Source organism: Anas platyrhynchos, chromosome 19 (genome assembly GCF_047663525.1).
Source record: "Anas platyrhynchos isolate ZD024472 breed Pekin duck chromosome 19, IASCAAS_PekinDuck_T2T, whole genome shotgun sequence".
Classification (NCBI taxonomy): domain Eukaryota; kingdom Metazoa; phylum Chordata; class Aves; order Anseriformes; family Anatidae; genus Anas; species Anas platyrhynchos.
Genome location: NC_092605.1, coordinates 13,977,315 through 13,992,007, shown reverse-complemented (window position 1 = coordinate 13,992,007; position 14,693 = coordinate 13,977,315).

The following is a 14,693-nucleotide window of genomic DNA, read 5'->3' as shown; positions in this document are numbered from 1 at the left end:
CCTGGGGAGTTCTCTTGTACCCAAAGCCTTCCATTGGGGGCACTTTTGGATGGGCGAAAAGGGCTCGGAATGCATTTCCTGGGGCCTGATTTGTCACTCGTCTTCGAAGACTGCTATGGCTACGTTTAGAGTTGCTCGGAAACAGAGAACACGGAGAGTCCAGTTGCGTATGGGGCTGCGTAAAGGCTCCGCTGGGAACTTCAAATGTACCCAAAGCCTTCCTTTGGGGGCACTTTTGGATGGTCCAAAGGGGCTCGCAATGCATTTCCTGGGGCCTGATTTTTCAGTCGTCTCCGATGACGGCTAGGGCTATGTTTAGGGTTGCTCAGGAACAGCAAACCCGGAGGGTCCAGTTGCATGTGGGGCTGCGTAAAGGCTCCCCTGAGGAGTTCACTTGTACCCAAAGCCTTCCTTTGGTGACGATTTTGCATGGTCCAAAGGGACTCGCAACGCGTTTTCTGGGTCCCGGTTTTTCAGTCTTCTCCCATGCTGGCTAGGGATATGTTCAGGAATGCTCGGAAACAGCGAACCCAGAGGGTCCAGTTGCATGTGGGACTGCGTAAAGGCTCCCCTGGGGAGTTCACTTGTACCCAAAGCCTTCCTTTGGTGACACTTTTGGATGGACCAAAGGGGCTTGCAACGCGTTTTCTGGGGCCCAGTTTTTCAGTCTTCTTCGATGCCGTCTAGGGCTATGTTTAGGGATGCTCGGAAACAGCGAACCCGGAGGTTCCAGTTGCATGTGGGGCTGCGTAAACGCTCCGCTGGGGAGTTCTCTTGTACCCAAAGCCTTCCTTTGGGGGCACTTTTGGATGGGTGACAAGGGCTCGCAACGCATTTCCTGGGGCCTGATTTTTCACTCATCTCCGATGACTGCTAGGTCTACGTTTAGGTTTGCTCAGGAACAGCGAACACGGAGGGTCCAGTTGCATGTAGGGCTGCGTAAAGGCTCCCCTGGGGAGTTCACTTGTACCCAAAGCCTTCCTTTGGGGGCACATTTGGATGGTCCAAAGGGGCTCGCAACACATTTCCTGGGGCCTGATTTTTCACTCGTCTCCGATGACGGCTAGGGATACATTTAGGTTTACTCAGGAACAGCGAACCCGGAGGGTCCAGTTGCATGTGGGGCTGCGTAAAGGCTCCCCTGGGGAGTTCACTTGTACCCAAAGCCTTCCTTTGGGGGCACTTTTGGATGGGCGAAAAGGGCTCGTAACGCATTTCCTGGGGCCTGATTTTTCAGTCGTCTTCGATGCCGGCTAGGGATATGTTTAGGGATGCTCGGAAACAGCGAACCCGGAGGGTCCAGTTGCATGTGGGGCTGCGTAAAGGCTCCCCTGGGGAATTTTCTTGTACCCAAAGCCTTCCTTTGGTGACACTTTTGGATGGTCCAAAGGGGCTTGCAACGCATTTCCTGGGCCTTATTTTTCAGTCGTCTCCGATGCCGGCTAGGGTTATGTTTAGGGATGCTCGGAAACAGCGAACACGGAGGGTTCAGTTGCATGTGGGACTGCGTAAAGGCTCCACTGGGGAGTTCACTTGTACCCAAAGCCTTCCTATCGTGACACTTTTGGATGGTCCAAAGGGGCTCGCAACGCTTTTCCTGGGGCCGGATTTTTCACTCGCCTACGATGACTGCTAGGGCTATGTTTAGGGTTGCTCGGAAACAGCGAAACCGGAGGGTCCAGTTGCATGTGGGGCTGCGTAAAGGCTCCCCTGGGGTGTTCACTTGTACCCAAAGCCTTCCTTTTCAGACACATTTTTCGATGGTCCAAAGGGGCTTGCAACGCGTTTTCTGGGGCCCGGGTTTTCAGTCTTCTCCCATGCCGGCTAGTGATATATTTAGTGTTGCTCTGAAAAATCGAACCCGGAGGGTCCAGTTCCATGTGGGGCTGCGTAAAGGCTCCCCTGGGGAGTTCACTTGTACCCAAAGCCTTCCTTTGGGGGCACTTTGGGATGGTCCAAAGGGGCTCGGAACGCATTTCCTGGGGCATGATTTTTCACTCGTCTCCGATGACGGCTAGGGCTACGTTTAGGTTTGCTCATGAACAGCGAACCCGGAGGGTCCAGTTGCATGTGGGGCTGCGTAAAGGCTCCCCTGGGGAGTTCTCTTGTACCCAAAGCCTTCCTTTGGGGGCACTTTTGGATGGACGAAAAGGGCTCGCAACGCATTTCCTGGGGATAGATTTTTCACACGTGTTCTATGCCAGCTAGGGTTATGTTTAGGGATGCTCGGAAACAGGGAACCTGGAGGGTCCAGTTGCATGTGGGGCTGCGTAAAGGCTCCCCTGGGAACTTCAGATGTACCCAAGGCCTTCCTTTGGTGACACTTTTGGATGGTCCAAAGGGGCTCGTAACGCATTTCCTGGGGCCGGATTTTTCACTCGTCTACGATGACTGCTAGGGATACATTTAGGGATGCTCGGAAACAGCGAACCCGGAGGGTCCAGTTGCATGTGGAGCTGCGTAACGGCTCCCCTGGGGAGTTCTCTTGTACCCAAAGTCTTCCTTTGGGGGCACATTTGGATGGGCGAAAAGGGCTCGCAACGCATTTGCTGGGGCCTGATTTTTCACTCGTCTCCGATGACGGCTAGGGCTACGTTTAGGTTTGCTAAGGAACAGCGAACCCGGAGGGTCCAGCTGCATGTGGGGCTGCGTAAAGGCTCCCCTGGGGAGTTCACTTGTACCCAAAGCCTTCCTTTGGGGGCACTTTTGGATGGTCCAAAGGGGCTCGCAACGCATTTCCTGGGGCCGGATTTTTCAGTCGTCTCTGATGACGGCTAGGGCTACCTTTAGGTTTGCTCATGAACAGCGAACCCGGAGGGTCCAGTTGCATGTGGGGCTGCGTAAAGGCTCCCCTGGGGAGTTCTCTTGTACCCAAAGCCTTCCTTTGGTGACACTTTTGGATGGACCAAAGGGGCTTGCAACGCGTTTCCTGGGGCCCGGGTTTTCAGTCTTCTCCCATGCCGGCTAGGGATATATATAGGGTTGATCGGAAAAATCGAACCCGAAGGGTCCAGTTGCATGTGGGGCTGCGTAAAGGCTCCCCTGGGGAGTTCTCTTGTACCCAAAGCCTTCCATTGGGGGCACTTTTGGATGGGCGAAAAGGGCTCGGAATGCATTTCCTGGGGCCTGATTTGTCACTCGTCTTCGAAGACTGCTATGGCTACGTTTAGGGTTGCTCGGAAACAGAGAACACGGAGAGTCCAGTTGCATATGGGGCTGCGTAAAGGCTCCGCTGGGAACTTCAAATGTACCCAAAGCCTTCCTTTGGGGGCACTTTTGGATGGTCCAAAGGGGCTCGCAATGCATTTCCTGGGGCCTGATTTTTCAGTCGTCTCCGATGACGGCTAGGGCTATGTTTAGGGTTGCTCAGGAACAGCAAACCCGGAGGGTCCAGTTGCATGTGGGGCTGCGTAAAGGCTCCCCTGGGGAGTTCACTTGTACCCAAAGCCTTCCTTTGGGGGCACCTTTGGATGGGTGAAAAGGGCTCGTAACGCATTTCCTAGGGCCTGATTTTTCACTCGTCTACGATGACTGCTAGGGCTACGTTTAGGGTTGTTCGGAAACAGCCAGCCCAGAGGGTCCAGTTGCATGTGGGGCTGCGTAACGGCTCCCCTGGGGAGTTCACTTTTACCCAAAGCCTTCCTTTCGTGACACTTTGGGATGGTCCAAAGGGGCTTGCAACGCGTTTTCTGGGGCCCGGGTTTTCAGTCTTCTCCATGCCGGATAGGGATATATTTAGGTTTCCTCGGAAACAGCGAACCCGAAGGGTCCAGTTGCATGTGGGGCTGCGTAAAGGCTCCCCTGGGGAGTTCTCTTGTACCCAAAGCCTTCCTTTGGAAGCACTTTTGGATGGGCGAAAAGGGCTCGGAACGCATTTCCTGGGGCCTGATTTTTCAGTCGTCTTCGATGCCGGCTAGGGCTATGTTTAGGGATGCTCGGAAACAGCGAACCCGGAGGGTCCAGTTGCATGTGGGGCTGCGTAAAGGCTCCCCTGGGGAGTTCTCTTGAACCCAAAGTCTTCATTTGGGGACACTTTTGGATGGTCCAAAGGGGCTCGGAACACTTTCCTGGGGCCTGATTTTTCACTCGTCTCCGATGACGGCTAGGGATAGGTTCAGGTTTGCTCAGGAACAGCGAACCCGTAGGGTCCAGTTGCATGTGGGGCTGCGTAAAGGCTCCCCTGGGGAGTTCACTTGTACCAAAAGCCTTCCTTTGGGGGCACTTTTGGATGGGCGAAAAGGGCTTGCAACACGTTTCCTGGGGCCTGATTTTTCAGTCGTCATCGATGTCGGTAGTGCTATGTATAGGGATGCTCGGAAACAGCGAACCCGGAGGGTCCAGTTGCATGTGGGGCTGCGTAAAGGCTCCCCTGGGGAGTTCACTTGTACCCAAAGCCTTCCTTTGCAGGCACTTTTGGATGGGCGAAAGGGGCTCAGAATGTGTTTCCTGGGGCCATGATTTTCAGTCTTCTCCCATGCCGGTAAGGGCTATATTTAGGCTTGTTGTGAAAGAGTGAACCCGGAGGGTCCAGTTGCATGTGGGGCTGCGTAAAGGCTCCCCTGGGGAGTTCACTTGTACCCAAAGCCTTCCTTTGGTGACACATTTGGATGGTCCTAAGGGGCTTGCAACGCATTTCCTGGGGCCGTATTTTTCACTCTTCTCCGATGACTGCTAGTGATATGTTTAGGGATGCTAGAAAACAGCGAACCCGGAGGGTCCAGTTGCATGTGGGGCTGCGTAAAGGCTCCCCTGGGGAGTTCACTTGTACCCAAAGCCTTCCTTTGGGGGTTCTTTTGGATGGGCGAAAACGGCTCGCAACGCATTTCCTGGGGCCTGATTTTTCACTCGTCTTCGATGCCCGCTAGGGCTATGTTTAGGGATGCTCGGAAACAGCGAACCCGGAGGGTCCAGTTGCATGTGGGGCTGCGTAAAGGCTCCCCTGGGGAGTTCTCTTGTACCCAAAGTCTTCCTTTGGGGGCACTTTTGGATGGTCCAAATGGGCTCGCAACGCATACCCTGGGGCCTGATTTTTCAGTCGTCTCCGATGACGGCTAGGGCTATGTTTAGGGATGCTCGGAAACAGCGAACCCGGAGGGTCCAGTTGCATGTGGGGCTGCGTAAAGGCTCCCCTGGGGAGTTCACTTGTACCCAAAGCCTTCGTTTGGGGGCACTTTTGGATGGGCGAAAAAGGCTTGCAACGCATTTCCTGGGGCCTGATTTTTAATTCGTCATCGATGCGGGCTAGGGCTATGTTAAGGGATGCTCGAAAACAGCGAACCCGGAGGGTCCATTTGCATGTGGGGCTGCGTAAAGGCTCCACTGGGGAGTTCACTTGTACCCAAAGCCTTCCTTTGGTGATACTTTTGGATGGTCCAAAGGGGCTTGCAACGCTTTTTCTGGGGCCCTGGTTTTCAGTATTCTCCCATGCCGGCTAGGGATATCTTTAAGGTTGCTCGGAAAAATCGAACCCGAAGGGTCCAGTTGCATGTGGGGCTGCGTAAAGGCTCCCCTGGGGAGTTCACTTGTACCCAAAGCCTTCCTTTGGTGACACTTTTGGATGGTCCAAAGGGGCTTGCAACGCGTTTTCTGGGGCCCGGGTTTTCAGTCTTCTCCCATGCCGGCTAGTGATATATTTAGTGTTGCTCTGAAAAATCGAACCCGGAGGGTCCAGTTGCATGTGGGGCTGCGTAAAGGCTCCCCTGGGGAGTTCACTTGTACCCAAAGCCTTCCTTTGGGGGCACTTTGGGATGGTCCAAAGGGGCTCGGAACGCATTTCCTGGGGCCTGATTTTTCACTCGTCTCCGATGACGGCTAGGGCTACGTTTAGGTTTGCTCATGAACAGCGAACCCGGAGGGTCCAGTTGCATGTGGGGCTGCGTAAAGGCTCCCCTGGGGAGTTCTCTTGTACCCAAAGCCTTCCTTTGGGGGCACTTTTGGATGGACGAAAAGGGCTCGCAACGCATTTCCTGGGGATAGATTTTTCACACGTGTTCTATGCCAGCTAGGGTTATGTTTAGGGATGCTCGGAAACAGGGAACCCGGAGGGTCCAGTTGCATGTGGGGCTGCGTAAAGGCTCCCCTGGGAACTTCAGATGTACCCAAGGCCTTCCTTTGGTGACACTTTTGGATGGTCCAAAGGGGCTCGTAACGCATTTCCTGGGGCCGGATTTTTCACTCTTCTCCGATGACTGCTAGGGATACATTTAGGGTTGCTCGGAAACAGCGAACCCAGAGGGTCCAGTTGCATGTGGGGCTGCGTAAAGGCTCCACTGGGGAGTTCTCTTGTACCCAAAGCCTTCCTTTGGTGACACTTTTGGATGGTCCAAAGGGGCTCGCAACGCATTTCCTGGGGCCGGATTTTTCACTCGTCTCCTATGACGGCTAGGGCTACGTTTAGATTTGCTCAGGAACAGCGAACCCGGAGGGTCCAGTTGCATGTGGGGCTGCGTAAAGGCTCCCCTGGGGAGTTCACTTGTACCCAAAGCCTTCCTTTTGGGGGCACATTTGGATGGGCGAAAAGGGCTCGCAACGCATTTCCTGGGGCCGGATTTTTCAGTCGTCTCTGATGACGGCTAGGGCTACCTTTAGGTTTGCTCATGAACAGCGAACCCGGAGGGTCCAGTTGCATGTGGGGCTGCGTAAAGGCTCCCCTGGGGAGTTCTCTTGTACCCAAAGCCTTCCTTTGGTGACACTTTTGGATGATTCAAAGGTTCTTGCAACGCGTTTTCTAGGGCCCGGATTTTCAGTCTTCTCCCATGCCGGCTAGGGATATATTTAGGGTTGATCGGAAAAATCGAACCCGAAGGGTCCAGTTGCATGTGGGGCTGTGTAAAGTCTCCCCTGGGGAGTTCTCTTGTACCCAAAGCCTTCCTTTGGGGGCACTTTTGGATGGGTGAAAAGGGCTCGGAATGCATTTCCTGGGGCCTCATTTGTCACTCGTCTTCGAAGACTGCTATGGCTACGTTTAGAGTTGCTCGGAAACACAGAACACGGAGAGTCCAGTTGCGTATGGGGCTGCGTAAAGGCTCCGCTGGGAACTTCAAATGTACCCAACGCCTTCCTTTGGGGGCACTTTTGGATGGTCCAAAGGGGCTCGCAATGCATTTCCTGGGGCCTGATTTTTCAGTCGTCTCCGATGACGGCTAGGGCTATGTTTAGGGTTGCTCAGGAACAGCAAACCCGGAGGGTCCAGTTGCATGTGGGGCTGCGTAAAGGCTCCCCTGGGGAGTTCACTTGTACCCAAAGCCTTCCTTTGCTGACACTTTTGGATGGTCCAAAGGGACTCGCAACGCGTTTTCTGGGTCCCGGTTTTTCAGTCTTCTCCCATGCCGGCTAGGGATATGTTCAGGGATGCTCGGAAACAGCGAACCCAGAGGGTCCAGTTGCATGTGGGACTGCGTAAAGGCTCCCCTGGGGAGTTCACTTGTACCCAAAGCCTTCCTTTGGTGACACTTTTGGATGGACCAAAGGGGCTTGCAACGCGTTTTCTGGGGCCCGGTTTTTCAGTCTTCTTCGATGCCGGCTAGGGCTATGTTTAGGGATGCTCGGAAACAGCGAACCCGGAGGTTCCAGTTGCATGTGGGGCTGCGTAAAGGCTCCCCTGGGGAGTTCTCTTGTACCCAAAGCCTTCCTTTGGGGGCACTTTTGGATGGGCGACAAGGGCTCGCAACGCATTTCCTGGGGCCTGATTTTTCACTCATCTCCGATGACTGCTAGGTCTACGTTTAGGTTTGCTCAGGAACAGCGAACACGGAGGGTCCAGTTGCATGTAGGGCTGCGTAAAGGCTCCCCTGGGGAGTTCACTTGTACCCAAAGCCTTCCTTTGGGGGCACATTTGGATGGTCCAAAGGGGCTCGCAACACATTTCCTGGGGCCTGATTTTTCACTCGTCTCCGATGACGGCTAGGGATACATTTAAGTTTACTCAGGAACAGCGAACCCGGAGGGTCCAGTTGCATGTGGGGCTGCGTAAAGGCTCCCCTGGGGAGTTCACTTGTACCCAAAGCCTTCCTTTGGGGGCACTTTTGGATGGGCGAAAAGGGCTCGTAACGCATTTCCTGGGGCCTGATTTTTCAGTCGTCTTCGATGCCGGCTAGGGATATGTTTAGGGATGCTCGGAAACAGCGAACCCGGAGGGTCCAGTTGCATGTGGGGCTGCGTAAAGGCTCCCCTGGGGAGTTTTCTTGTACCCAAAGCCTTCCTTTGGTGACACTTTTGGATGGTCCAAAGGGGCTTGCAACGCATTTCCTGGGCCTTATTTTTCAGTCCTCTCCCATGCCGGCTAGGGTTATGTTTAGGGATGCTCGGAAACAGCGAACCCGGAGGGTCCAGTTGCATGTGGGACTGCGTAAAGGCTCCACTGGGGAGTTTTCTTGTACCCAAAGCCTTCCTATCGTGACACTTTTGGATGGTCCAAAGGGGCTCGCAACGCTTTTCCTGGGGCCGGATTTTTCACTCGCCTACGATGACTGCTAGGGCTATGTTTAGGGTTGCTCGGAAACAGCGAACCCGGAGGGTCCAGTTGCATGTGGGGCTGCGTAAAGGCTCCCCTGGGGTGTTCACTTGTACCCAAAGCCTTCCTTTTCAGACACATTTTTCGATGGTCCAAAGGGGATTGCAACGCGTTTTCTGGGGCCCAGATTTTCAGTCTTCTCCCATGCCGGCTAGAGATATGTTTAGGGATGCTCGGAAACAGCGAACCCGGAGGGTCCAGTTGCATGTGGGGCTGCGTAAAGGCTCCCCTGGGGAGTTCTCTTGTACCCAAAGCCTTCCTTTGGTGACACTTTTGGATGGTCCAAAGGGGCTTGCAACGCGTTTTCTGGGGCCCGGGTTTTCAGTCTTCTCCCATGCCGGCTAGTGATATATTTAGTGTTGCTCTGAAAAATCGAACCCGGAGGGTCCAGTTGCATGTGGGGCTGCGTAAAGGCTCCCCTGGGGAGTTCACTTGTACCCAAAGCCTTCCTTTGGGGGCACTTTTGGATGGGCGAAAAGGGGCTCGCAACGCATTTCCTGGGGCCGGATTTTTCAGTCGTCTCTGATGACGGCTAGGGCTACCTTTAGGTTTGCTCATGAACAGCGAACCCGGAGGGTCCAGTTGCATGTGGGGCTGCGTAAAGGCTCCCCTGGGGAGTTCTCTTGTACCCAAAGCCTTCCTTTGGTGACACTTTTGGATGATCCAAAGGGGCTTGCAACTCGTTTTCTGGGGCCCGGGTTTTCAGTCTTCTCCCATGCCGGCTAGGGATATATTTAGGGTTGATCGGAAAAATCGAACCCGAAGGGTCCAGTTGCATGTAGGGCTGCGTAAAGGCTCCCCTGGGGAGTTCTCTTGTACCCAAAGCCTTCCATTGGGGGCACTTTTGGATGGGCGAAAAGGGCTCGGAATGCATTTCCTGGGGCCTGATTTGTCACTCGTCTTCGAAGACTGCTATGGCTACGTTTAGGGTTGCTCGGAAACAGAGAACACGGAGAGTCCAGTTGCATATGGGGCTGCGTAAAGGCTCCGCTGGGAACTTCAAATGTACCCAAAGCCTTCCTTTGGGGCACTTTTGGATGGTCCAAAGGGGCTCGCAATGCATTTCCTGGGGCCTGATTTTTCAGTCGTCTCCGATGACGGCTAGGGCTATGTTTAGGGTTGCTCAGGAACAGCAAACCCGGAGGGTCCAGTTGCATGTGGGGCTGCGTAAAGGCTCCCCTGGGGAGTTCACGTGTACCCAAAGCCTTCCTTTGGTGACACTTTTGGATGGTCCAAAGGGACTCGCAACGCGTTTTCTGGGTCCCGGTTTTTCAGTCTTCTCCCATGCCGGCTAGGGATATGTTCAGGGATGCTCGGAAACAGCGAACCCAGAGGGTCCAGTTGCATGTGGGACTGTGTAAAGGCTCCCCTGGGGAGTTCACTTGTACCCAAAGCCTTCCTTTGGTGACACTTTTGGATGGACCAAAGGGGCTTGCAACGAGTTTTCTGGGGCCCGGTTTTTCAGTCTTCTTCGATGCCGTCTAGGGCTATGTTTAGGGATGCTCGGAAACAGCGAACCCGGAGGTTCCAGTTGCATGTGGGGCTGCGTAAAGGCTCCCCTGGGGAGTTCACTTGTACCCAAAGCCTTCCTATGGGGGCACTTCTGGATGGTCCAAAGGGGCTCGCATCGCATTTCCTGGGGCCTGATTTTTCACTCGTCTCCGATGACGGCTAGGGCGACGTTTAGGTTTGCTCAGGAACAGCGAACCCGGAGGGTCCAGTTGCATGTGGGGCTGCGTAAAGGCTCCCCTGGGGAGTTCTCTTGTACCCAAAGCCTTCCTTTGGGGGCACTTTTGGATGGGTGAAAAGGGCTCGCAACGCATTTCCTGGGGCCTGATTTTTCAGTCGTCTTCGATGCCGGCTAGGGCTATGTTTAGGGATGCTCGGAAACAGCGAACCCGGAGGGTCCAGTTGCATGTGGGGCTGCGTAAAGGCTCCCCTCGGGAGTTCACTTGTACCCAAAGTCTTCCTTTGGGGGCACATTTGGATGGGCGAAAAGTGCTCGGAAAGCATTTCCTGGGGCCTGATTTTTCACTCGTCTCCGATGACGGCTAGGGCTACGTTTAGGTTTGCTCAGGAACAGCGAACCCGAAGGGTCCAGTTGCATGTGGGGCTGCGTAAAGGCTCCCCTGGGGAGTTCACTTGTACCCAAAGCCTTCCTTTGGGGGCACTTTGGGATTGTCCAAAGGGCCTCGCAACGCGTTTCCTGGGGCCGGATTTTTCAGTTGTCTCTGATGACGGCTAGGGCTACCTTTAGGTTTGCTCATGAACAGCGAACCCGGAGGGTCCAGTTGCATGTGGGGCTGCGTAAAGGCTCCCCTGGGGAGTTCTCTTGTACCCAAAGCCTTCCTTTGGTGACACTTTTGGATGATCCAAAGGGGCTTGCAACGCGTTTTCTGGGGCCCGGGTTTTCAGTCTTCTCCCATGCCGGCTAGGGATATATTTAGGGTTGATCGGAAAAATCGAACCCGAAGGGTCCAGTTGCATGTGGGGCTGTGTAAAGGCTCCCCTGGGGAGTTCACTTGTACCCAAAGCCTTCCTTTGGGGGCACTTTTGAATGGGCGAAAAGGGATCGCAACGCATTTCCTGGGGCCTGATTTTTCGGTCGTCTTCGATGACTGCTAGGGCTACGTTTAGGGTTGCTCGGAAACAGAGAACACGGAGGGTCCAGTTGCATATGGGGCTGCGTAAAGGCTCCCCTGGCGAGTTCACTTGTACCCAAAGCCTTCCTTTGGGGACACTTTTGGATGGTCCAAAGGGGCTTGCAACGCATTTTCTGGAGCCCGGTTTTTCAGTCCACTCCCATGCCGGCTAGGGATATGTTTAGGGTTGCTTGGAAACAGCGAACCCGGAGGGTGCAGTTGCATGTGGGGCTGCGTAAAGGCTCCCCTGGGGAGTTCACTTGTACCCAAAGCCTTCCTTTGGGGACACTTTTGGATGGTTCAAAGGGGCTTGCAACGCATTTTCTGGAGCCCGGTTTTTCAGTCCACTCCCATGCCGGCTAGGGATATGTTTAGGGTTGCTTGGAATGAGCGAACCCGGAGGGTGCAGTTGCATGTGGGGCTGCGTAAAGGCTCCCCTGGGGAGTTCACTTGTACCCAAAGCCTTCCTTTGGTGACACTTTTGGTTTATCCAAATGGGCTCGAACACATTTCCTGGGGCCCGGTTTTTCAGTCTTCTCCCATTCCGGCTAGGGTTATGTTTAGGGATGCTCGGAAACAGCGAACCCGGAGGGTCCAGTTGCATGTGGGGCTGCGTAAAGGCTCCCCTGGGGAGTTCACTTGTACCCAAAGCCTTCCTTTGGTGACACTTTTGGATGGTCCAAAGGGGCTCGAAACTCGTTTTCTGGGGCCCTGTTTTTCAGTCTTCTCCCATGCCGGCTAGGAATATGTTCAGGGATGCTCGGCAACAGCGAACCCAGAGGGTCCAGTTGCATGTGGGGCTGCGTAAAGGCTCCCCTGGGGAGTTCACTTGTACCCAAAGCCTTCCTTTGGTGACTCTTTTGGATGGTCCAAAGGGGCTTGCAACGCGTTTTCTGGGGCCCGGTTTTTCAGTCTTCTCCCATGATTGCTAAGGCTATGTTTAGGGATGCTCGGAAACAGAGAACCCGGAGGGTCCAGTTGCATGTGGGGCTGCGTAAAGGCTCCCCTGGGGAGTTCACTTGTACCCAAAGCCTTCCTTTGGGGGCACTTTTGGATGGGCGAAAAGGGCTCGCAACGCATTTCCTGGGGCCTGATTTTTCAGTTGTCTCTGATGACGGCTAGGGCTACCTTTAGGTTTGCTCATGAACAGCGAACCCGGAGGGTCCAGTTGCATGTGGGGCTGCGTAAAGGCTCCCCTGGGGAGTTCTCTTGTACCCAAAGCCTTCCTTTGGTGACACTTTTGGATGATCCAAAGGGGCTTGCAACGCGTTATCTGGGGCCCGGGTTTTCAGTCTTCTCCCATGCCGGCTAGGGATATATTTAGGGTTGATCGGAAAAATCGAACCCGAAGTGTCCAGTTGCATGTGGGGCTGCGTAAAGGCACCCCTGGGGAGTTCTCTTGTACCCAAAGCCTTCCATTGGGGGCACTTTTGGATGGGCGAAAAGGGCTCGGAATGCATTTCCTGGGGCCTGATTTTTCACTCGTCTTCGAAGACTGCTATGGCTACGTTTAGGGTTGCTCGGAAGCAGAGAACACGGAGAGTCCAGTTGCATATGGGGCTGCGTAAAGGCTCCGCTGGGAACTTCAAATGTACCCAAAGCCTTCCTTTGGGGGCACTTTTGGTTGGTCCAAAGGGGCTCGCAATGCATTTCCTTGGGCCTGATTTTTCAGTCGTCTACGATGACGGCTAGGGCTATTTTTAGGGTTGCTCAGGAACAGCAAACCCGGAGGGTCCAGTTGCATGTGGGGCTGCGTAAAGGCTCCCCTGGGGAGTTCTCTTGTACCCAAAGCCTTCCTTGGGTGACACTTTTGGATGGTCCAAAGGGACTCGCAACGCGTTTTCTGGGTCCCGGTTTTTCAGTCTTCTCCCATGCCGGCTAGGGATATGTTCAGGGATGCTCGGAAACAGCGAACCCAGAGGGTCCAGTTGCATGTGGGACTGCGTAAAGGCTCCCCTGGGGAGTTCACTTGTACCCAAAGCCTTCCTTTGGTGACACTTTTGGATGGACCAAAGGGGCTTGCAACGCGTTTTCTGGGGCCCGGTTTTTCAGTCTTCTTCGATGCCGTCTAGGGCTATGTTTAGGGATGCTCGGAAACAGCGAACCCGGAGGGTCCAGTTGCATGTGGGGCTGCGTAAAGGCTCCCCTGGGGAGTTCACTTGTACCCAAAGCCTTCCTATGGGGGCACTTTTGGATGGTCCAAAGGGGCTCGCATCGCATTTCCTGGGGCCTGATTTTTCACTCGTCTCCGATGACGGCTAAGGCTACGTTTAGGTTTGCTCAGGAACAGCGAACCCGGAGGGTCCAGTTGCATGTGGGGCTGCGTAAAGGCTCCCCTGGGGAGTTCACTTTTACCCAAAGCCTTCCTTTCGTGACACTTTGGGATGGTCCAAAGGGGCTTGCAACGCGTTTTCTGGGGCCCGGGTTTTCAGTCTTCTCCATGCCGGCTAGGGATATATTTAGGTTTGCTCGGAAACAGCGAACCCGGAGGGTCCAGTTGCATGTGGGGCTGCGTAAAGGCTCCCCTGGGGAGTTCTCTTGTACCCAAAGCCTTCCTTTGTGGGCACTTTTGGATGGACGAAAAGGGCTCGCAACGCATTTCCTGGGGATAGATTTTTCACACGTGTTCTATGCCAGCTAGGGTTATGTTTAGGGATGCTCGGAAACAGGGAACCCGGAGGGTCCAGTTGCATGTGGGGCTGCGTAAAGGCTCCCCTGGGAACTTCAAATGTACCCAAGGCCTTCCTTTGGTGACACTTTTGGATGGTCCAAAGGGGCTCGTAACGAATTTCCTGGGGCCGGATTTTTCACTCTTCTACGATGACTGCTAGGGATACATTTAGGGTTGCTCGGAAACAGCGAACCCGGAGGGTCCAGTTGCATGTGGGGCTGCGTAAAGGCTCCACTGGGGAGTTCACTTGTACCCAAGCCTTCCTTTGGTGACACTTTTGGATGGTCCAAAGGGGCTCGCAACGCATTTCCTGGGGCCGGATTTTTCACTCGTCTCCTATGACGGCTAGGGCTACGTTTAGATTTGCTCAGGAACAGCGAACCCGGAGGGTCCAGTTGCATGTGGGGCTGCGTAAAGGCTCCCCTGGGGAGTTCACTTGTACCCAAAGCCTTCCTTTTGGGGGCACATTTGGATGGGCGAAAAGGGCTCGCAACGCATTTCCTGGGGCCGGATTTTTCAGTCGTCTCTGATGACGGCTAGGGCTACCTTTAGGTTTGCTCATGAACATCGAACCCGGAGGGTCCAGTTGCATGTGGGGCTGCGTAAAGACTCCCCTGGGGAGTTCTCTTGTACCCAAAGCCTTCCTTTGGTGACACTTTTGGATGATCCAAAGGGGCTTGCAACGCGTTTTCTGGGGCCCGGGTTTTCAGTCTTCTCCCATGCCGGCTAGGGATATATTTAGGGTTGATCGGAAAAATCGAACCCGAAGGGTCCAGTTGCATGTGGGGCTGTGTAAAGGCTCCCCTGGGGAGTTCTCTTGTACCCAAAGCCTTCCTTTGGGGGCACTTTTGGATGGGCGAAAAGGGCT